The 24,003-nt window shown below is 40.6% G+C and overlaps 1 protein-coding gene across 1 annotated transcript in view; it reads left to right on the top strand.

Annotated features, from left to right (window-relative positions):
- Positions 1 to 1,519: 1,519 nt before the first annotated feature.
- Positions 1,520 to 24,003, top strand: part of foxj3 (forkhead box J3) — a 97,182-nt gene continuing 74,698 nt past the window's right edge. Inside the window, 1 exon segment of the mRNA XM_034689459.1 lies at positions 1,520 to 1,820. The gene's annotated coding sequence lies outside the window, so the exon portion shown is untranslated.

The following is a 24,003-nucleotide window of genomic DNA, read 5'->3' as shown; positions in this document are numbered from 1 at the left end:
CACATGTATGAGGCCTGTTTTCATGATTTTCCTTTGTACTATTTTAATGTAATTCCCTCCTTAGGAATTATACATTGCGCCTTTATGCTTATGATCCATATCATTCTAGATTAATTTTCAGCGATTTAAACAAACTTTTTTTTTAAACTAATCCTATTATAATCCTATTGTATGCGCTTATCCTCTAGCAGAGCATGTAACTGTTTAGTTGTTCAATTCACCAGAAAGGTTCAGATGTATTAGACTGGAAAAACTGGCAGCTAATCTTGGCCAAAAATCTACTTATTGACAAAGTTTGAACAATAAAGACTTAAAGGCTTAATAGAAAGTGAACCTAAGTATTTATTAGTTGACTACAATTTTGTAATACGGCAGCCAAATGGGCTAATGGTAAACCCCAGTTATGGAGAATTATCATGAACTGGCGACCCAAAAGTTTCAAGAAAGCTTTATTGCCAAGTGAGCTCGCGCACACAAGGAATTTGACATTGTGAATGGAACACTGGTACTTAACAACAAGACAGTACAGACACAACAAGACAGTAAGGGCAGTAAATATATAAACCTAAACTCTAATCCAAAAATTCTAAATAAGAAAAAAACAAAACTCTGTACAAAGAAAGGCAAATAAGTACTTTTAAAGACATGAAATAAGTTAAAATTAGCCTAAGCCAGAGTACACATGTAGTAGATGAATATAGAATAGAATAGAATAGAACAGAATAGAATATGTTATATATATCATATATCATATATCATATATCATATATATATATTTATTTATTTATTTATATATGTTATGAATATATATGTAATGTATGTGAATGAATTTATGTGCTTTGGCAATAACATGTATTTGTTCATGCCAATAAAGCAAAATTTAAAAAAAAATAAAAAATAGAATAGAATAGAATAGAATAGAATAGCCTTTATTGGTCATTGTCAGGTGTACAATGCTGCTCCTGAAGGTGCACGTTATAGATATAAATAAAATAAAACCAGGTAGAAAATATGCATAAAAGACAATACAAAATAGAGAATAATATAAAAGATAATAAGATATGTTATGGAATAATTTACAATATTGCACATGGTTAGAATGGGTTGTTACAGAACAATAACGACTTTTATCACAGGAATAAAACCAGCATTATTAATATATAAACCTTTCACAAAAGTTAACTTTTCAGATAGTTATACCAATGCGCTCTATTTTCTTCCTCTACTTTCATTCAGTTATCCTGGCTCCTTCTGTTCACTGTTTTTAGGCTGTGCCCGACGCTAGACGACACGTCGGAGGAGTATATAATTGTACAATTCTTTCTAGCAAAGCTTATCAATGGATTGAAAAACAAGTACGTGAATGTGTAGGTGCGCTCGCTGCTGTTTCCACTGCGGGCTTGAGCGTTTGACCGCGCTCTAGTTTCTGTGGCGGCAGGGGTGGTGAGGAGGAGAGAGAGTAAAGAAAAAAAAAAACCTTCATGTGCGTCGTCGTATGTGAAAGTAGTTCCGGGCAGTTAACCCAAACGGGGGAGAGTCCCGGATGTTGGCTCGGCCGCCGAGAGAAAGGCGAACGGGAGAAGGCGGAGAGAGAAGCTGAAGAGGGACGCCACGGCACCGCGGGCACACCGGCGAAGCAAACGGCGGCTCTTTTGCACAGGACGATAACGTCTAGAGCACGGGACACTCACTCACTGAGAGCCCTCTGCTAGCAGAAAGAAGAGGAACTGGAAGGAAGGGGAGGGGGCAGTTACTCTGAAACTACCCGTCAGGATTACCAGAGAGAGAGAGAGCCACCGTCACAGCAGCTTTCACCCAGAGTAAGTGAGCTACACGGGCATGGAAGTTGAACTAAGGCCCACGAAATGGACGACTTTAACGGGGAAGTAAGCTGCAGTGAAGTTCTGGGGATTGAGCCCAGTGAACAGGCCCTGACACACGGCTCTCTTAGTGGTTGTGGCAGGGCGTGCGGGGACACATTTTTCTCCCAGAGAGGCAGTGTGTGTTTCCCTGTGGTCAGTGTTTGTAACGTACACCCCGGTGGTTGTGTTGCTGTGTAACTCTCCCCAAGTTGACAGCTCCGCGTTAGCCTGCTAGCAGCGCCGTGCAACCGGTGACAACTGACAGGGCAACTTTGACAGCTAGCTAGCCAGTTTGGGTAGCCAGCTAACTTTAGCCGAGCGTTGTCGGTGCTTTCCTCCCGGGCAAGGACTACTAGGTGTGTGCGTGTTTTCCTCGCGTTAGGTGGATATAATGACCTATCCCAGCCCTCTAACAGCTAGCTAGCTGTTTGGTATGTGAGACGTTGTGTGTGTCCAGCATGAAGTGTGTTCGTGTGTATGAACCCAGTGTCATTTGGCTTTCCTGCGTGCTCTGCTGGTATTTGACTCACAGCTGTTGCAGTGTGTTTTCTCGTCTGTCAATAGGTCTGTAGAAAATAACAATCCTCTATTTTTTTTAAAATTTAAACTAGTCGACCTATATTTGAAGGCGTGGAGTTGTCATGTGGATGCACAATCAACAAGTGCAAAGCATGTTTCAGGTGGATTTTATGCCACTGATATGGCCTCTTGTCTTGGTTGTGGATTTCCCTGACAGGGTTGCAGACCTGTCTGAGTGTATGCAAGGAAAAAATTGATGATAAATAAATATGTTGATGAAGTATAAACTATTAATTTTAATTAGACTTCTTAAAGATTTCTGAACTGCTGCTTGTTGAGATTGAAATGCTTTTTTGATATTTAGTTGTAATTATGTTTCTGAATGAAACGTTTGGAGATTTGCTTTGCTTTTTGTGATCACATTTTTATTGTAATTTCTGCAGTTACATACAAACATAGATTACCAAGGAACATAAAGAATAAAAACCAAAACAAACAGACAGACAAAAATAAATATTTAAAAAAAAGGGAAACAAAGCAAAACAACAGATCCCGAAGAAGAAGGGAGAAAATTCATGTTGTGGTAATGTGGTGAAGTTATGTCAATGTAGGTGTGTGTATATGGGTATGTAAGAGAAACTGTGGAAAATTGCTTTGTTATAAAATAACATAATTACTTGCAAAATGTTGCCTATACAGTATAAGTCATGTTAAAGGGTAGGCAGGATAAGCCTTGGCTTCAACCTACACCTTTTTTGGTCAGCGTGTGATTGGCTAAAATATATGTGGATGTGTATGCATGTTCATATGTATGCATGAATGTACTTGTGTATGTATGCATGTGTATGTGTACGTATGCATGTACATATCGATATGTGTATGTATGCTAGACTCTAAATATTTTCTTGATGAATCCCTCTGTGAATGTTTATTTTATTTTTTATGCTTTTATTTGTCATTTTTACATGGCTCCTATGTTGTGGAGGGAAGTGTTGGTTGTTGATGCAGACCAAAATCAACCTAATCAATCAATCAAGGCATGTTTCAGGTGAATTATATGCCACTGATATGGCCTCTTGTCTTGGTTGTGGATTGCCCTGACAGGGTTGCAGTTAAATATTTGGACCTGTCTGTGTGTATGCAAGGCATGTCTCGGGGAATGTTTCCCTTTGCTTTGATGTGTTGCCAGTCGGTGTGTGATCGCACAGGACAGACACTGATTAGTTAATGCGACGCCTTTAAACTAAACAGCTGTGGCATTTGCGTGCAGCTGTACACAAAACAGTGCCCTTGCTTTATCCCAACATCCTTTTATTAGAGGATGGATGACTGAACTCCTCATTTTGCACCCGCTGTCAACTTGAGTAAGTTGTATCAACGCTGTTCCGTTGTTATTTCAGTGATTGGTGGGTGCAATTTATGAGCAGACAATCATATACACTTCCATGCAAAAGTGTATTTTGTCATAAAGCCAGTAATGAAAGGTTGACTTTATGACTAAAACAAAACATTATAAATTCCCCTAAAACATCCCAACTCTACCAGAGCGTTTACTTTAACTGATGCATGCCCATAATATTAGTCAGCTCCCACAATCAAAGGTCAGACCTGGTTTGCTTCTTAATCATCCATCCTTTAAATAGCAGGCCTATAGCTCACTCTCTGCGTCCAGACTTTCTGTGCATCACATGTTGTTTCAGCTTTAGTGTTACAGTATATCTTTTTTTGCATGTTGTCAAGAAATGAATTAATAGAAACACTTGTCTCAGTTTTGCATTCTGATCCTTACTTCTATTGTGCTTTCTGTTGCATAGTTGAAACAGCTACGTGTAATTCAGCAGTAGAATAATTGGCATAGACAGCGGAAGTGACATTTTGCTGTTGTTTGCTTGCCGGCTGTTAAAGAAATGACCCAGAGTGCAGCCCAGGCAAACTTTTATTGAGTGAGTGCAGAAATATGAATCACAGCGCACAAGTTGTAAAATGTGGTCCTTTGAGCGCTGATATAGCATACACCTTATTACATTACTTTCTATGCAATGTGATAATTCAGTTTAGCTCCTGACTCAAAATGTTGTCAAGATTTAAAGGCTCCTGTTTACTCCTGTTTTTGTAGACATTAAGAAGTTCTCATCGACAATTTAACCTCCACATCCCATTTAGCAAAGGTACTGACTTTCCCATTAACCCCTTTTTGTAAAACAACCTCAAGGTTTTGATGAATGCACTGATAGAAGAGGCAGAATCTGGAGAAGATTGCACATCTGTTTATTCACACAGTAACCATTTAAAAGTGTGAATGGGAGGAGGATGTGATACAACTTCTCTTTAATGGTGGTTTCAGCCTGCAGCAGCCTTTGAGAAGCCTATTGCCTAATGGTTTAATAAAACGACATGTACTTCTCCAAGGTCTTCCATTGTTCTCTGTGTGTTTAAAGCACCCGTAGCACCTACATGTATCATCTCTGCCAGAAAGAATAGTTGTGATCAACTCTTTGAAACACAGTATGGATTAACTATGAGTAAATAAATAGTATACCATGGCATGTGTCACAGATCATTTCCAGCTTAGGGGTGATACAGTTAAAAAAGAATAATGACCTAATATGAGGCTAATTTGGATTGATGCCAAGGGTCAGTCAGCTAGCATACATAGTGGACTGGGTTTGGAGAAAGGGTTTCTACTATTTGAACACAGGCTCCTCATTTGGAATTCAGGATGTGGCCCTGTGCCTAGCCCCGTCTCACTGAGAGGCTTTTTAATTTCTCCCCTTGTTGAAGTGATTATTCAAATGGCCGTCCGTGAGATGCAGTTATCAGACTCCTGGTGGTAGTTGAGCCTGTGGCAACATGAATGCCCATCACAGCCCCTCCTCTCTCCTCCTCCTCTTCCTCCTCCTCCTCACCCTGTTTAGTTGGACAGCACCCAACAGGTACCCTCTGTGGCAACCCCTATTAGGCCGCCACAACTTCCCCCTCAGGCTGAAAACCTATTGTGTTATGCGATTGGCAGATGGCAATTTATTCATGAGGACGGCTGATATTTTTTGGCACGGTGAAGTGGTGATGATGTTGGTCAAAGGCCTGTGTTCAGTGTTTTTATGAGGACTTTTCTTTTTTGGTCTGAATCCAAAGTGTTTCAATTCATCTTTGCTCAGTTATTTTAGGTTGGAGTTTCTCTTCACTTCATTGCCCATCATCTTGTCCTTCAGTGCATTTTTCACCTTGGATGGGACAGGAAAAAAAAAACAGGATCTACTTTTTCTTTTCAACAGCTGTTAACTCTGCGTGGAGGCCAGGCTGTCCTTTAGAGCGGCTCAGGCCAAATAACTGGATGGTTCTGCTGAAAATTCCTCCCTTTGCTCTGCTTATTTCCAGTGTGAAGTTTTCGTTCTCATGGAAGCAGCGTTGGTGAGCAGGGACCGGCTCAGTCTTCATTAGAAACGCTGTGCATCACTAGAATGCAGATGAGCTATGAAGCCATTCATCTGCTGGAAATGCCTCCCTGATTCCAATTTGAATCTTGTTTGCAGTCACATTGTGTGAGCCCACTTCTCCATGTTAAAGAAGTCTCTTTATGTGAGAGATCAGAGGGGGATAATTGCACTTAAGTGAACCTCATTTAGTGCTGGCCAGAGCAATTACTGTAACTGCAGTTCTAGGCGCTTTTTGGGGCCTGGAGCAGCTGTCATTGAGTCTCTGTAGCTGAGATATCAAATGGTGAATGGAATGACATTGGCATGGCATCATGGGAATGGCAGATCCTTGGATGGATTTAATTAGTGTATGCAGGTTTTTTGCTCTGCTACTTTTTTCTATCAGAAAGAAAGGCATAATTAAAACTGACAATTAGAAATGCATTTTTTTTAGTAATGATTGAGAATAAATTATTCTCAAGGTGCTGTAAGGTGAAAAAAGGCAGCACTCTTTCTTCAGGCAAATCCCCCTGAGCTTGAGGGAGATGTTTTATCATTAATGTTATTCAGGAGCCAAATTTTGAGTTTTGCTCAGCTGGGTGCTTTAATCTATTTTTGCTGTAAATTAATGAATTTTTAAAGAGCCCCTCGCTGGATACGAGAGGATGTGGGAATGCAGCGCTAGTTCAGTTTTCAAACAAGCCTCTACTCCATCGTCACCCCCCCTCCCACCCCTCCTCCCGGGATGGAGGGGAGCGAATTTACTGAAGCACTACACTTTCATTTTTTATTCATCCAGCAATACACTGCCTAGTTCTCCTCATCCCACCTCCTCCCAGTCTATTGAGTTGAATCTGTCAGTCCTATATGCTCGTATCATGTCCCGGGTTGAAGTTGGATGTGGACATGAATCAGTGAAGGGAGTGTGTGATGTTTAATTCAGGTTCTGTGCCTAATATCTTGGGCACGTTTGCTCAAATACATGTTTTTATCTGTGTAAGTATTTAGCCATTTATTCCTCCAGTCTGAGTAATCAGGGCCCTTCTCTCAACAGGGCTAACTACTGGAACTACTCACAGAGCTTGCTGGATAAGTTTAGAAAGTGTGTGAGAAAAGGGTGGGGGTTGGGGGTTTGGCGGGCTGTTGCGGATCTTGTATTGCACGGTGGTTTCTTCTGAGTCATTTAACCCCTATGGTAGACAAAAAGTAATACATTTAGTGTCATGTCTGTCATGTACTCGATTTGATCTTATCTCGAGTTCAAGTCTAGGAACCAGATTGAAAAACCTTTTTAAAAAGGTGTTGAAAAAGTCACATTGTCGTGCTTTCAATTTGCAACCAAAACCAGGACCCACAAATCCCCTCCACTCAGGGGGAGTTAATGAGAGTTAATGCAATGTACACCGCTGTGTCATTTGAGATTTTACTTATTCAGGCGTTGATGAATAACCAAGTCCTGAATGAATAAGACTGACTTGACTTTTCAGTGCCTTGAAGGATTTAATAATTCATCATATTGTGTGCTTTGTCCTTGAGTTTTGATGGGCCCACAGTATCAGCCTATTTCTCTTAAGCTTTTTTGTTCTTAACTCTGTAGAAGCAATTGATATGCTTATATGATTCACACTCTTCGGAGAGTTTCAAGCAGTGAGCAGGAAGAGGAGCTTGCTAAGCTGACACTGCCTAAGTAATAAGTCCGGGGCTTTCTTCAGAGCGTTTGGTATCTGTTTTAATCATTACAGTGGCTCATGTGGCAGATAGGAAATTCACTTCCAGGTAAAGCGACAGCATACCCGGAGACGGTATTAATATAGAAGAGATGGCTCCTTGTGTCACTTTTGAACAGTGAAAATGTGATACTGTAAGTGTTAGCAGCAACAACCGGGTGAACGACACGGCACTGTCTGCACATCTGCAAACTGAAAAAATGGTTTTATGACAGATCAGACAAATAGGCCAGCGGCTCCTGTGCTGTAATCTCATTAGGAAATGACAATCTGATAACATGATATCCCCAAAGGTTACCTTAAAGTCCCTTATAGGGGATACCAATGTAATGACAAGTGTCTGGTCTGCTGTAAACCAGACTTGATTCAATACAATAATCTCACTGTGTTTAAGAGGGTGGCTGGTTTGGGAATGTGAATTTGTCTTGTACAGAATTTTTGAGATACACTAGCTCTCATACCAAAGAGATAGGAGGGTTAACTTCTCAGCAAAATTTTAAGCAAAGACTGTGTCAAAAACCCTAGACTGTGTAAATAATGGATGAAGTATCCTTGACGTAACTCATCTGTTTCTGAAACGCTGTTTTGAAACCAATCGTCGGCGGAAGCCATATTGGAAATGCTGAACTCAACCTAACTGCTGTCGAGCTAGTGTGAGGTTAAGAGGCAGGCTTTGAGCCTCCTCGCCAACAGCTACAGTGTTCCTGCTTGTCAATCAAGTCAGCTGTGCCTCTCATAATGGAAAGCTCGTAATCTCAATATCTTGGAAATTGCTGCGTCATGAAAAAATTCACCCCGACAGTGTGATCCGATCGAGAAATGAGCTAGCCAGACTACACTCGTTTTTTGTACTAGGCTGTAAACATGTTTATTTCTGCTATAAAGATCAGCTTTTTTGAATGGGTGTGTATGTGGTTTCCTGTACTTCTGGAGCCAGCCTCAAGTGGACACTTGATGAACTGCAGTTTTTAACACTTCCGCATTGGTTTCAATTCTCACGGCCGGAGGTTGCTGCTTGGTCACAACCAGAGCCAAGGTGAAGCAAGTTTTTAGAATGGTCAGAGTATTTATCTCTACTTTGAGAGCTACTACCACCTACATTTTTTTGCTGCAGAAGTATTAGCTGTAGGACTAAGGCAAAATACATCACCTTTTTATATTTCTTTGTATTGAAACCAAGCGGCTACCTCCAGTCTCAAAATATGAAGCCCATGCGGAAGTGGTCAGACTTTACAATCAACAACAATAACCTCACCAAATGGACTCAAGTGCAATATCTACCTCATCTATTTATCAATGTGCAATAATTACTCATCTTCTCACATGTGCAATAAGCTTTTTCTACCCATCTTCTCAGTTCTGTTCTGTACATTGTTTTATAATATGCTACAAGTCTGTGCACATTTTTCACCGCGTCACTGGTTTTGTAAATATTTGTAAATGTACTTATTTAGTTGTTTATATACGTCGTAAGACATGCTTATTTTTTACTTCTTTAATTTTAATTGCTAATAACTTTTTAATAATTGCTATTTTATATGCTCTTGTTTACTTTATACTATTTTGCATTGTCTACCTTGCTGCTGTAACACTTTAAATTTCCCTGTTGTGGGACGAATAAAGGACTATCTCTCTAATCTCTAAAGTGTTAGAAACTGTAGTTCATCGCATCGGCTGGCTGCAGAAACACCGGTAACCACATACACACCCATTCAAAAAAAGATGATCTTTGCAGCATTAATAAACATGTTTACAGCCTGGTTCAACAAACAGCTTCGGTCTGAAGAAAGTTCTCTATCGGCACAATTTTTTTGATGATTTTTGATGCGGGAACACTATAGCTGCTGGTAAGGATGCTCAAAGCCTGCCGCTTTAACCTCACATTAGCTAGGTTGAGTTCAGCATTTCCAATATGGCTTCCGCCGATGATTTGCTTCAAAACAGCGTTTCAGAAACAGATGAGTGACGTCACGGATACTACGTCCATTAATTATACAGTCTATGAGTGAAAAATACTGATCATTTTGATGATGTATAATTTGATGATGCTGCCAGTTTTCTTCAAAGTGCTTCAAGACAAAATTTAGTGTTTGTCCAACAGCCATAGTATGACTGGTGAGTGTCCACTTACTGCTGCCGAGTTGAGATAACTTTTTAATCATCAAAATCCTTAAAGTTGTCAGGAAACAAAGGTTTCACTTGAACTGTTGCTTCCACTCATCTTTCTCTCTCTTTGATCTCAGACTTACCGGCAGTTGTCAATATTTCTCTCGTGTGATAGGCCGTCCAATCTATCTATACAACTGAACATGTCAGAAGCTTATCGTCATTATTATCATTTCAAGATCACCAAACCCTGATTAGCAGCAGCATATAAAGGAAGTGTGCTGTGCAAATTGCAATTATGTCAGTCCTCATGAGTTTGCTGTCATATGGCTGTGCATTGTAAGCGTTTACAGTGCAGTTATGTGGTAACCATAAACAATCTCTCACATGTTTAGATGTCACTCTGCAGACTCAGAGAGAGAGAGAGGGTCAGGTTTAATGAAGTCCACCGTCCTAAGCCTGCTTAATAAAGTTAAATGATCCAGTCTTGAGGATGTGCTTTACTGCCACATCACTCAAGATCATCCTCTGCTGACAGTAAACTAGTGGGAGACTGATCATTTATCACAAGATCACAAGACAGTACACTGCATGTCAACAGCCCTGTGTCAGTTGATCAGACCTGAAGGCGGTGTTCTTCTTTTGTTTTCTGATTTCAGACTATATTTAATGTGGGCTGCTCCACAAATAGCTCCATGTAAAAGTTGGAGACTGTGTGATGTGGTGTGTAAAGCTCATGATCTGTAGCGGAGAGTGCCAAGTTTGTGCAGATGTGGCGTTGGTCTGTGCGATGATTTAACACTTTTTCTTCATGCTTCTTTCTAATGCCTCATTGTGCTTTGCATGCTCAGCAGAATCGCACGTCAAAGCCTCTCTGTTGTCGTCACTTGTCACTTCTCTCTCTCTGTGTGAAACCTGATGGATTAGCTCTAAGATGTAGTACTTGGAGTCTCCATCTGTGATTCAGAAAACCCCGAACAGAAGCCAAGGATTCTCTCTGCGGAGTTGGAGGAAATGTTGATCTGTGTGTGGACCAGGGAACCCGCACAAACGATGACTCGCTCTTGCCCCAATCATTCCCACCCCATCCTTCTTTCTTCTTCTCACACGTACTCAGCCTCTCGTTTATTGTGTCCCTCTGAATCCTCACTTTTTTTCTTTATCCCTCTCTGCGGCATACTCTCCTGTGCTCTTCACTTAGCTAACAACACGTCTGTAGAGAATTCAGAAGAATGCATCTTGTTACTCAGATGAGTCATACTTCCTCTGGCCTGCATGCCTCTCCCTCAGGGTGGATGAATGAGAGGGCGGAGAGGTTAGCTGGAGGAGGGGCTCGGCGGCTGAGGGGGACGTGGTGTTTGCCAGTTGCTCAATGTAATTAAGAAAGTATCGGTGTGTTGGTCACAGGGTCTGAGATGTGTGCACATCAGCGCTGGTTGTCCTCTAGGTGACCGTGTGACTGACGGCTTTGACCAGGCTGAGTCACCACCTCCAAAAAGTCACTGTTTGGGAATTTCAGGCCCAGCTCTGACCCGAAAAACCAGCCACTCTGCCAAGGTGCTGCGGCCCTCAGAGGAAAGACCGGGGCCGAGACTTGAGATGGAAACTAGACTGCACCTGCAATGTGAAAAATCTGCATGATGTACTGAAGGAAATACAAGGTGCAGGAGACTGTAGATGAGCTTGCATGCACTTACTGGGCTTAAAAGTTCCTCAGGAGGCCTGGTTAGATTACAAGTGTCAGAGTAAATTCATGACACAGTTAACTCCAGTTGTCTTCTTTTAATTCCCTAAACTTCTACATTCAATTATGCGCAATATCACATTGTACCCCGAAATGAACATAGTTGTGAGGAAACTTGATTATCGTCATAAATATGATGAAATTGTATCATTGTGTTTTTTGGCCCTTTCAGCACACGCTGTGTCTCTCCCATACCTGCCCCGCTTGGTCCCCTGCCAAAATCTATGACTCACAGGAGACTGAGTGACCTACTTTTTAAGTCTTCAAGGAGTGCCAGAAGACTTTTTTTTATTTGCAAGACAATACAGTGGGTAAATATAAGTTAATTAAAATGCACTTAATGCACCCATTTCTGGATTTAAGCATCCAAAGGCTGTGTCAGCATGGCAGCCACCTCCGAGGATTCCCTTCATTATCACAAGGAAAGGAGATACAGGGTAAACAGTCGAGCTTTGATATCTCATTACAAGTAAACTTGCTTTAAGGACACACTGGCGCTCATCACGCCAATTTAAAAATAAAACTCATTTAAGAGCTCTCATAATCCGGCAATAACTGAGTGCTTTATGCTTCACATTCCCAGTTTATCCGGGCTGTCAGAGATTATGGTTTCTACATGTAGACAAAGCATTTATCTACAGGAATCAGTGAAATTTGCCTCAAGGCCTAGTCAGTTTGTTTTGGTAATGATAGAGTTTTGGCTGTACTGTCAAGGAAAAGTTTGAACAGTTGCTCTTAAATATTTTAAGGATTAGTTTGGGAGATAAAAAAGTACGGGTACAGAAGCTGGTTTACAGTTTGCCTACCTCCTAACGGAAAACAAGGATGGAATCAAAGGCCATAAGGATCAGTTCGATGTTTTGATGGTTTTAGCTGTTTTCTGATTGAGAAAAGATGCCGCTTTGCAGCCGTTGGAATTTCCACTTTAATCGCTAATTGCCGTTTTTTGCTCATGTTGTCTCTCATTGAAGCAGAAACAAGCTGTGCAGTTGAATGCGGTGTCTTGGCTGCTCTTTTCCCTTCTACAAGGCTTGGCTGCTTTGATATGTCAGTTTTGTTTTAGTCTGCCGCCTTCGTCTTGACACGATTGGCCCCGCTTGCTCCGACCTCCTGGAAACCCCCCGGCATGCCCGCCCCAGGGTGTGTGTTCAGTCATTTATTCGGCTTCCTCTAAAAGACTGCCATGCCTTCACTTCCCTTCTAGTTTCCCTCCTCTTATTAAGATGCAGCAGGCAGAGCAGCGTTTGGTCTGAAAGGCTTGGTGCTGGGGGGTTGCTGGTGTGTACAGTGGGGGGTTGGCGGAGGGACTGTGAGCATGGGAACTCTAATGACTTAATGTGTGCGCTGTACAGCCTGGCCACACTCAAATCAGAGCACTGCAAGCTGTCTGCAAAACTCTGCGTCTGTCCTTTTGTGTAAGTCCAGTCAAAGAAAGTCAAAATGATGCTCTGACAAAAGTGACTATAATTGGAGAGGAACAAACTATGAAGTCTTTGGTTAATGCTGATTGCTGCTTGGGTTTACGCCTGATAATCCCTGTTAGCCATTCAAAATGACTGCCTTTTAAAACCTCTTTATTTTATTACCATGTCTTTTCTCAAATGAATTGTGTCACGTTTTGCTTCTTTTTAAAAGGTCCCAGTGGTGAACCACTTTGACTGCCACTATGGCTTTCTGATTTCCCCTTTTGTTTCATCAGACATTTCACTTTCAGTGAAACCCGTCTGCTGCCTTTATAAAGCTTGAGCATGAAATTTCTTTGTCCAACGGCATGCCTAAATCCGCAGTCTATTACTTAACAATGTCCTTGTATTTACAAAGTGTGGAGGGTGTAAATTACACGTTTTTGTGGCAATACAAACCCATTTCAATTCAGGGGTCTAGGGTCGATATGAGACAGTATAATTTTCACATTTAACACAATCAGTAAAATTTTTATTACCTACTAAAAAGCTGTTAAAATGTTATTTCACAATTGTATTACTGAACTCCTCCAGAATTTTGAATTATAATCAACGTTTTATTATTTTTCATAAAATTAAATCTTACATTGGTTGCTGTATCAGTAAACTTATTGTTGATAAATTGTCCTCTATGCTGGTGCAGGCAGCATCTTTACACTCATGAAAAGAGTCAACACTGTGTTCCACCTTTTTGGAACCAAGGTAATGAAATGAAATAGGTTGCACACAGTGCTGCATGATAGACTCAAACCAAATAAGTCCATTATACATATAGACCAATCCAGCGAGATTTGTGTGTGTGGCGCCATCTTGCATAGCTTCCATGTCTCCGGTGGCAACTAAGGGTCCGCTGCTGCCTGATGCATTTGGATTAATTATGTGGATGAAGGTTCCTTGAGCTATCTCAACATTATTTAGATTGTACATATTGGGTATTGGTTGTTAGAACAGCCTGATCACCTTTCACATTGAGAAATCGAGAAAAACTTGACCATTCCCCACATAATTGTGATAAAGTGCTGCGTAGCGGTCTAAGCATCCCATATACAGAGGCTACAGTCCTTGTTGCAGAGGTCGCTGGTTCAACTCCCGACCACTACCATTTCCTGCATGTCTTCCCCCTCTCTCTAGTCCCCATGTTTCCTATCTCTCTTATGTGAAATCAGTTGAGTTATGGTTTAGTGCAGATGCGTACTGAAATGGATCGGTGCAGACCTAAAGGTAATAAAAGGTTCCCACGCAGGCTGGATAACAGAAGTGTGCGCGCACACATTGTGTGTCGCCTGTCATGTAGACTACTCAAACACTGGTTTCAGTGCGGTGACTTTCTCAACAAATCAACTCAAGACACACTGACTCTTAGTTATTTTTTCTCTCTATGAACTCAAACAGTGGTTACCTGTGATCATCATTGTGTGTCTGTGTGAAGCGGGAGTGGCTTATCAGTGCAGACTGGGAGTGCACTCATGAGAGTGGATCCCGTCATTCCCTGGAAAAAAAATGCTTATAAAACCTTTAATGAGTCACTGAGCCCTGTCATAATGTCTTGATCTCCAAAACCAGGTTTCAGTGGGGTAGCTGATGTCCAGTGTAGTAGAGTTCCTGTATAATGTATATTTGTGTGCATATGCTTGTGTGTGTGCGCTTCAGCTTAACCTCACAATGCTCCAACATGCAGACAGCAGAGCAGCAGGAGAAAAAGCTGCAGCTAAGCGATCACATGGGAAAAAAAACAGCATAGTAATTTATTAGCAACGTGACTACTTTGGTACAAATAGTTACCTGTTAAGTTGCAAATAGACCTTTGAAATTTAAGTCACCGACCCGAATGTTTGCCTAATTTTGGTGCTTTTGTGTATTAATTAACATTTGATTTAGTTCATACTGGACAAAGGGTGCAGAGCTTCACAATGATAGAGACACTGCTAATGAAAAGAGAATGATTTCTTACCAAGCAGCAACCCCTGGTCTAAAAATTTGAGTCCAATGTGGAAGTGCTAAAAACTGCAGTTCATCGAGGATCCGCTTGAGGCTAGCTCTGGAAGTACTGGAAATCACATACACACCAATTCAAAAAAGATGATTTTTAAAGCAGAAATAAACATGTTTACAGCCTGGTACCAAAAAACAAGTGTAGTCTGGATTTCTTACGCAGCAATTTCGAAGATATTGAGATTACGAGTCTTCCAATGAGAAGCACAGCTGACTTGATTGACAGACGGGAACACTGTAGCTGTTGGCAAGGAGGCTCAAAGCCCGCCTCTTTACGTCACAATCGCTCGACAGCAGCAATATGGTTACCTCAGATTATTGGCCTCAAAACAACGCTTCAGAAACAGATGGGTGATGTCACGGATACTACGTCCATATTTGATACAGTCTATGTTTCTTACATATGACTAAGATTCACCCTCAGTGTCCTGTTTGTCAAGCACACCAAGCTTAAGTGTAACAATGCTAGTGTACCGTTGTATTATTTACACTGGGATCCAACCTGATGTTGCTGCAGTGCATTAAATACTCTGAAGGTTCAACCAGTTGATCTCCATAAAAACTGACTGCATCTTGGATTCATCATTTTCCACAGAGGTAACAATATTTGAACCAAGAAGTGTAATGCTGTGACATTCATCAGGAATAATGGAATGCAGTGAATTATGCATATCTTTAAACTGAAACTTATTTCTCACAAAGTTTTATAAATGGAAAAAAGTCATGACACTTGAGGTTGATTCAAGTTTCAGGTATTTACACACTTGGTTGGAGTCAGGCTGTGTGTCGCTGTGGTGGCAGTGGGGTTCTTTGACGTCAACACCGTCCCAACCACTACCGTCACCACCTTCACTTAAAGACTCTGCACCCTTTGCAAAAAGACTTTCAGGTTGAAACACTGAATTGTCATTTCTGAATGGAAGCAAACACATGTTGAGGTCACTTCCCTCCGCACGACAGGTTGTGGTTTCATTGTCGTCTCAGCCTGCAGTCGAAAAGTTTTTGTATTTGTATGAGGATTAATTTGTGTTTCAGTATGTTTCCAAGAAGAGAGACCCTCTCTTTCTTTTATTTTTGTCAGAAGATTGTGGAAAGATGATTTGAAACAAATGAGTCGGTAGTTTGTGTTTGCTGCCTCAGATAAACTGTCTTGACTCTATTTTGACTCTAAGTTATTTTTTTGAATTTGTTAAAATGCTGTCTAGAGTTTTTTTCGTTGTCTATTAATGTTGCTGCCCTCTCTCTCTAAATCTTTAAATTTCTCAGAATATGGATCTGAAAGTCTTGAATGAAAAATAACATCTCAAGTTCTCATTTTTAATTTCTGTTTTTAGATTTTTTTATTTCCTCAGTGGGCACTCATCGATGTATGAGTCAGAGTGTGCTGAGGAGGATTTTCCTTGTCAGACTGATGCAATAATTGCATTTCAAACTGTTACACGGGCATGTGTTTGATGGTTTATTTTTACAGATGATATGGCAAATTTGAATTATGATCAGTTTCTGAATCACCTAATTTTCTTCTTTTCACTCTGGAGATCATTCAGACTTTGCGCTGTTTTGTCGTATTGAGGCATGTGATCAGTGCGGAACTACACAGGTCAGGTCAGGAGGCTCGTGTGGTACATGTCTCTCTGCCCTTCTTGTGCACAGTGACTCATACCACATGGCACATGATGCTGTGCTTTCACTTACAGAGTCATCATAAACAGGAGCACCACATTTGAAGTGGACCAAAATCAAAACAAGGACTTTTTCCCCTTTTTTGTGGTCAAGTTGTTTTTTTTTAAGTCAAGTATGCGACGGTTACTCACTGCTGACCAAGATGCTGACAAACTATTTGTGCTCATGGTAAATTTTGCAATTGTGAAACAGCATGTGGTCATATCAGAGTGTGGTAAACCGTTACATTTACATGGGCGGATACAGCTTTTTGAATTTATACAAGAGATGAAATATATTTAATAACCTGGTTTCATGAGCTTGTTTGGTTCCAGAACGCACCTGTTAATGACATTGTATATTACTGTACTTCATGAAGTTAAATTCCAGACCTGATGGGGGGGGGGAGTGGGTGCCTTTTCTCTGCTATCTAAACTGGAGCTGTCTTGATTAGAGCTGGGCGATATTGAAAATGACGTTTTCACGATAAATGTCGATATCAGTCGATATCAATAATTATCACGATAAACATTAAATCATTATTTAATTTTAATTTAAATGCAGATTTTTGCCCCTGGGTGGAATTTGAAGAAACCAGACAGTTTGTTAGCTTGTATCTGGATTTAGTTCTCTGATAAGCTTCTTGAATCCATCATTTTTGACGGTGCTCACAGGAAGCAGGTGTTTTGTGTAAGATGACATTTTTGCAGATTCCTATTTTTCACAGGGGTGAGGTAATTTGCATAATTTAATTAAAATTTACAACAAAGATATATGAAACAGTTTTCTGTGTATCACTTTATAGAGAATTGTTTTGAGTAGTGCGTGCCCCTTTAAGTTACCAAAGGTTACGGGCGAAGTGACGATGTTTCCCATAGTGCGTTGAAAGCATCACGGTTATTCAGTGTTCAGTTGAACTACAGTTGCGGTGGACAGCAAACTTTTATGCACAGCAGAAGTTATCTCTGTGCTCTTCCTTTACCCACATCCTGAAAGTATATTATGTTAATAGTTAAAGCCAGGGTTAACACAGTGTCAGACTTACAACGGTTTTGCTCTTTCTTCAGTGTCACTGTCGTTCGTTTCAGCTGTGCTTACATTCCGCTCCAAACGTATCTAAGCCCACCTACCTCTCACCATGCAACATGATTGGCTGTTCAATTCCGTCTTCTTCTTCTGTCTAATGTTGGGTGGCAACTAGCGTTCAATGTGGGTTAGCATCCCCTCCCTTTCTAGTAGTTGGGTGTGTAATTACAGGTCTAAATATATACATTTTTATTGAACATTTGTTATATTTTTATTGAGAAAACTCATAGACTGTATAAAATATGGACGTAGTATCCGTGACGTCACCCATCTGTTTCTGAAGCACTGTTTTGAGGCCGATTGTTGTCGTCAGCCATATTGCTGCTGTCGAGCTATTGTGACGTAAAGAGGCGGGCTTTGAGCCTCCTCGCAAACAGCTACAGTGTTCCTGCCTGTCAATCAAGTCAGCTGTGCCTCTCATTAGAAGACTCGTAATCTAAATATCTTAAAAATTGCTGCGTTAGAAAAAAATTCACCCCCCGTACAGTGTGTGCTGATCAAGAAATTAGCTATCCAGACTACACTTGTCTTTTGTACCAGGCTGTAAACATGTTTATTTCTGCTGTAAAGATCGGCTTTTTTGAAATTGTGTGTGTGTTGTTTCCGGTACTTCCGGAGCCAGCCTCAAGTGGATCCTCGATGAACTGCAGGATTTAACTTCCACATTGGACTCATATTTTTATACTGGAGGTTGCCACTTGGAAAAATTATATCGTGATAATAATGGTAATATTAAATTATTGCCCAGCCCTAGTCTTGATTTGTCCTTTGTGCTTAGATTTCTTTTTTTGTTTGTGATGATTATAAACAGAATTCATGCTTATTGAAAATCACCTATAAATTACAACTACTGTAAAAAAGCACAATTGTTTTTTTTATCAAGAAGATTTTTAATTTGAGATGCCAGTAGATGTCTGTATGATATAAATTCACATATTTGAAATGATAGAACAAGGAAAAAGCTTCTAAAATGAATACGTCATGATCATTAATCAATAGCAATCCATATTCAGTAAATCAGCTATTTATAGGTCAACTCATTAGAGCGCTAATTGTCATTAATAACCATATCCTGGAAGGAAGATGGGTCTCTATGTTTAATGTTCCGTGTTTTGACAGGTTTTTGATCAAGAAGTTGGTCATAATACGATTTCTATAAATAGATGGTGCTCTCAAAGCTGTTAAAGACTAATACAATTAAAAGGATGCTGTTGGAGGCCATGACATGAGCTGAAAAACATAGGGTCATTGGTTGTTAGGTGTGTTTTTCGTGAGTGTGAATAAAGACTGATGGCACAGTAACACATTCCTCTCCTCAGCTGAGCAGACTTGATTGTTAATGTGCAGGCTGGGGAGCAATGTGCTGCAAGGTAGACTTCTGTTTTTCAATTTATTTCCTGCATATAGATATATTTAAACTGAATAGTGTGCAGTGTAAATTCTTTCTGGGGAGTATCTGTGTGTGTGTGTGTGTGTGTGTGTGTGTGTGTGTGTGTGTGTGTGTGTGTGTGTGTGTGTGTGTGTGTGTGTGTGTGTGTGTGTGTGTGTGTGTGTGTGTGTGTGTGTGTGTGTGTGTGTGTGTGTGTGTGTATATATGGCCTGTTTAAGAAGCCTGCATTTGTTTGCTGGCTGTGTCTGGGGCCCAAGGTGGAGCTCTTTCTGTCAGATGAGTGAAGCTCTGCAGAGGCAGCCACTGGGAGTTCTGTTTCATCTCCTCTCATACTGCTCTGGAGCAGACATGCAAATCCGCTGTAATGAGCGCAGCCTGTGTGGTGGTGGTGGTGGTGGTGGTGGTAGTGGTAGGTAGAGGGGGTGAGAAAATGGGGATGAACTCAGGAATTTAAAGCGGAGAAAGGGAAGGTGGAGGAAGAAGGTGAGACGCAGATAGGCATGCCAGATAGCAGAGCAGAAGAATTCGAGCGGTTTAGGAGAGGGTTATGTCAGGAGCGTTGGAAGTGACAGGGAGTCTTCCCTATCAAATCAAACATTCATTAGCCTGCTGCGACTGCTCTTCCCTGCGCTGTGGAAACATTGAGGTAAAGATGCAAATGGTGCCACGTTAATTAGCCTTATCTTTTACACCAGCGAGACGTGGTGTGAGAAAAAACAAAACAAACAAAAAAAAAAACAGTGCAAAGTCATCATCGCTGTTTGCAAATGTAATGAGGCTTTTGTATGGATTCTGCTGAAAGTTCATTGTCTTAAATGCTCGTTATTGATGTAATTCTGAGGTCTGTGGGTTTACAGTTTAATACATGGAGGTAACCTGTTATATCATTACAGCTGCAAAACAGCTTCAGTGACAGAATCTTGTCCTAAAGATCCAACAGTGTTAAAGCTTCATATGAATACAAATAAAGTTTTATGAAGATGATTCATAAGGATGGAAGTGCTATGGTTGCAGGAATGTTTTACCTGCAGTCCTCAGTCCTGCTGTGAAGTGTGTCATAAACCCCCATTAGTCTGAGCTGGGCAGTTCAGTACTAGTAGCTGTGCCAATGTGATTTTATTCTCTCATAAAGAATTAAACCACCAGTCAATGTTGGGACGCTTTGGCTTCTGTCGCCATCCAGTAATGTAGAGCACTCATGACTTTTGATGAGCTCGGCAGATCGATTGGAGGTTAACAGCCACTCCACATTAGCTGAGACCTACAATATGTCATGGGGTCTTTAACCATTCAGGGGGCACAGTGGTGGGCCTTTTTTTTTTTATTCAGACAAAGAAGCTATAAGCTCCAGTGTCTCAAAGTCAAGAACTAACTCCGAATCCTTCAGTGCATATTTCAAGAACCATAAAGATTAAGCAAATACACTGATAATGGATTTTAAAGCTTTGTCTGAGACGACGAGAGAGTGGCCGTGTTTTTCCTTGTACTGCAGTGTTGTGTTACATCTGGTGGAAATTAGATGTGCAGAGGGGAAGAGAGAAAACGCAGCAAGGCGAGGCATCAGTCTGCAAAATGAAGAGTAGAACTGTGTTTTTTTGGTGGCAGTTTCTGTCACATACAGTGATAATATCATAAAGACAAGCAAGGTTAGAATGTCATTTCTCTGACTTGTTCTCCTTTGCTTTTTTAAATTGCTATCATACCATTTTTAAATAAGTCTTCCCCATAATTGTTGATCAATAACAGTAAAAGCTCTTTCAAGCCACAGTCAGAGCTTTGTAAAACTACAGTAATGCTGTTCACCTTTATTTTGTTGCCTGGTACGAGGCTTACTCTGACTCAAAAAGCATATCCAGAACTTCACACTCCATGCTGATTGTTTTCCGACCACCAGAAGAAAGTAGTACCATGTGAGCCAAGACTTGGGGGAGTTCAGGAAGTGCAGCAAAAGGTTCCTGCAGTTGATTAGCAGATAGAATGCCTGAGTGCCTTAATCCAGGTACTGTATCGTGTAGAGCTGCACTGATTGTTTCTTACACCAGTTCTTTTAGTTTTTCTTGATCTATTATTTTTTACCTGATTATCTTTCGCGTTTTGACCATTCACCCAACTGCAAATTAACTAGCATAAGTCAATCAATCAGTCCCTCCAGGAAGCTGGATGTCGCGATTGCAACTATTAACGCAAATTCAACCAATCAGCGTGACTTCTGTGCGGCCTTGCAACTTTATACAATCACTGCAACTTTCCCGCAAATTTGACCAATCACCTTAACCCTGCATCCCTGTACATCATCAGTTTCTTCATCAATTTGACTTCCTTGTTAGTGGTTGACAATATGAAGACTTTTCTGATGCAAAAAAAACACATTTACCAACTAATATTTCCGCCAAACTTTGTGCAAGTCATTTTCTGGATAATTTACATGACTGACTGTCCGTCCAGTGTGCCTGTAACTGCAGGTACATTCAAGGACCGTCGTAAATGTGCAATACAGCCCTTTCATGGCATTTTTTTGTGAATCAAGAGAATCGAAATACAGTCACAGTGGTCACATCAAGAATGTTTTCTAAAAACAACTGCCAATAATTTAGCATATTTACTTTGCCCCTGAGATGTTATTGGGGGAAATAACTTTAAAAATAATCGCATCTTTCACTGCAATTTTTTCAAAAAGCTGTCTCAAAATCAAGCTTTTTGGGCCGCAACAATCACTAAAAAACACAGCGAAATCCTGGAGGGACTGATCAATCATTGTTATCTCAAGATGTTTTTACAAACATAGCAGGTCTAGACCGCACTCTATGTTAAATTATTAACAAAGACCCAACATCAAGACAGGTTCAGACTCAGTCTTATGTCATCTTAATCCACCATGAGCATGCATCTTGCAGTATTTAGCTAGTTACAGCGGCGAGGAAAAACTTCCTTTTAACAGGCAGAAACCTCGAGCAGAACCAGACTCATGTAAGACAGTTATCTGCCTTGATCGAGTATCCTTGACAGGAAAGATGGAAAAATATAGCCGTCATTTTCCACTATTTGCAAATTGTAGAAAAAAACACACTGATGATTGAGAAACGATAAGCAGGCATTTTTATAATAGGGATGGAGTTTTACAGTAATCCTTGTACTCGATTACTTGAATTACCTAATGAACAAATACTTAAGTACTCGCAATTATTATTATTTTTCTCTGGTTTCGTCACAACAACGTGTGCTAACAGGGCAAGCAAAAGACATGATGCGAGACTGCCTGTTATCTGTCTCCGCTGTTTTCTCCTCGTGCTTTAAGTGCATGTGGTTAAGCACCGAACTAGTTTAACGCCACATATCTTGCACTGCACATTAACCCTATCGTTTTTTTCAAAGTACTTCCAGACATCCCTTTTTAACTGACATGTCGCAGGTGTCGCAGACGGTTTTGTATTTGTTGTGCTTTTGCTTTCGGTTGATTAATATGTCCCTAGAGAGTTGCTGTGGCTGCTGTAAAACAGCTGAAATCTGGCTCGGTGTGTACTAAAGCTGAAGTCGTGGTTGGAGAAGTCATACGTTTATATCCCGTTAATTAATTTCCTACCTATTATATTCAGTTAGGCCAAAACAAAAAACACATGGTCACACATGTAACGCCAGGGGTGCAGCTCGCTCGGCTGGAAGTGAAGCTTCCACAAAAACTGCTCCCTCTAGTGGCTGGCTGCAGTATAGGTCAAAAACTCTGTCTCCCCATTCATTTGAATGGGGCTGCAGTCAAACTTTAAAAAGTAAATACACGTCGTACGAATGTTTCTCACATCTTTATTCTGTGGTGATACGTAGTTTATTATTTGACTGTTTTGAGTTCAAGGCCTCTTTTTTCTGAAAAGTTTCTGTTTTGTTAGTTATTAGAGGTTAAAAAACAGGGTTTTACATCCGGGTTTGCTTTGATTGACAGCTGCCGTAGAGGGAAACTCCATAGGATGTCGTGACGCTACCCTGTGGGGTGGAGCTCATTACCGTTGCAACACAGAAATTCTCTACTGCTTAGATTGGCTGCAGAAAATATACAAGATGGCAGGGCTCTGGAACGGGATATTTTGGCTTCCAAACCGTTCAATGAGAAAAGGTGGAGCGATGCTGTCCATTTTATTTACAGTCTATGTGTAACGCTGTATGAGTTCAAGTTATGTTGCCAGGTGCAGGAGTAACAAAATGCTACTCGAATAATGGGATCAAAGGCGAGTACCGGAGTACTCGAGTATTCGTACCCATCCCTATTTTATAATGAGGTTAAACTGATGTAAAAGTTAAAAAAAGAAGGTATTTCACAAGTGTTGAGTGAGCTTCTGACCCATCATGGCCAGTGTAATGCTTGAGAGCAGAATAAAATGTCACCAGCCCACACTGCTTCTTCACCTTCCTCCTTCCACATCAGAGTTCCCGAATGGAAACACCACAGCCACATTTCACAACAGCAGAACAGTGTCTTTTTCTTCTTCTGCTGCCTCCTGTCTGACAACACTCTGACTGCTGCCTGTCTGACCGCTCATTCACACAGAAGGAGGTAATGATGTTCAACATGATAAGCCATGTTTTCCTCCAGCTGTACTCGAAGCTTGAACAGTAAGTTGATAAAGGAATTATTTGATTGAATGAACAAAAGAAAAGTTTTCATTGAGATTGTGAAGAGCATTTTTTATTATTTTTGCCATTATTAGACACCAGTTTTCTCAGTTTGTCTGCTATTAGTAATGAAATTAGCCGATTAATCCATAAAGAAATAATTCCTTGGCGCCACCCTCTGACCATCGTTCTATCACCTTCTTAGTGAACTGCAGTGTTCATATTTTTCACAAAGCTGCTTTGCTGTAGCAACATTGTCATCTCCTATCATAATAACAACTCAACTTTGAATTTCTTCAAACATTTTTGATACAAACTTGTTTTGTTATCATGGTCATATTTCAGATTTGACCACACATCCTTCCCATTAGTCATGTTTTTGCTTTTTTTCAGTTCCATGTATCAAACAGCCACCCGTGTTATGAATAAATAAT

The sequence above is a fragment of the Notolabrus celidotus genome, chromosome 1 (assembly GCF_009762535.1).
Source record: "Notolabrus celidotus isolate fNotCel1 chromosome 1, fNotCel1.pri, whole genome shotgun sequence".
Lineage (NCBI taxonomy): Eukaryota > Metazoa > Chordata > Actinopteri > Labriformes > Labridae > Notolabrus > Notolabrus celidotus.
This window is presented reverse-complemented; position numbering and strand designations above follow the sequence as displayed.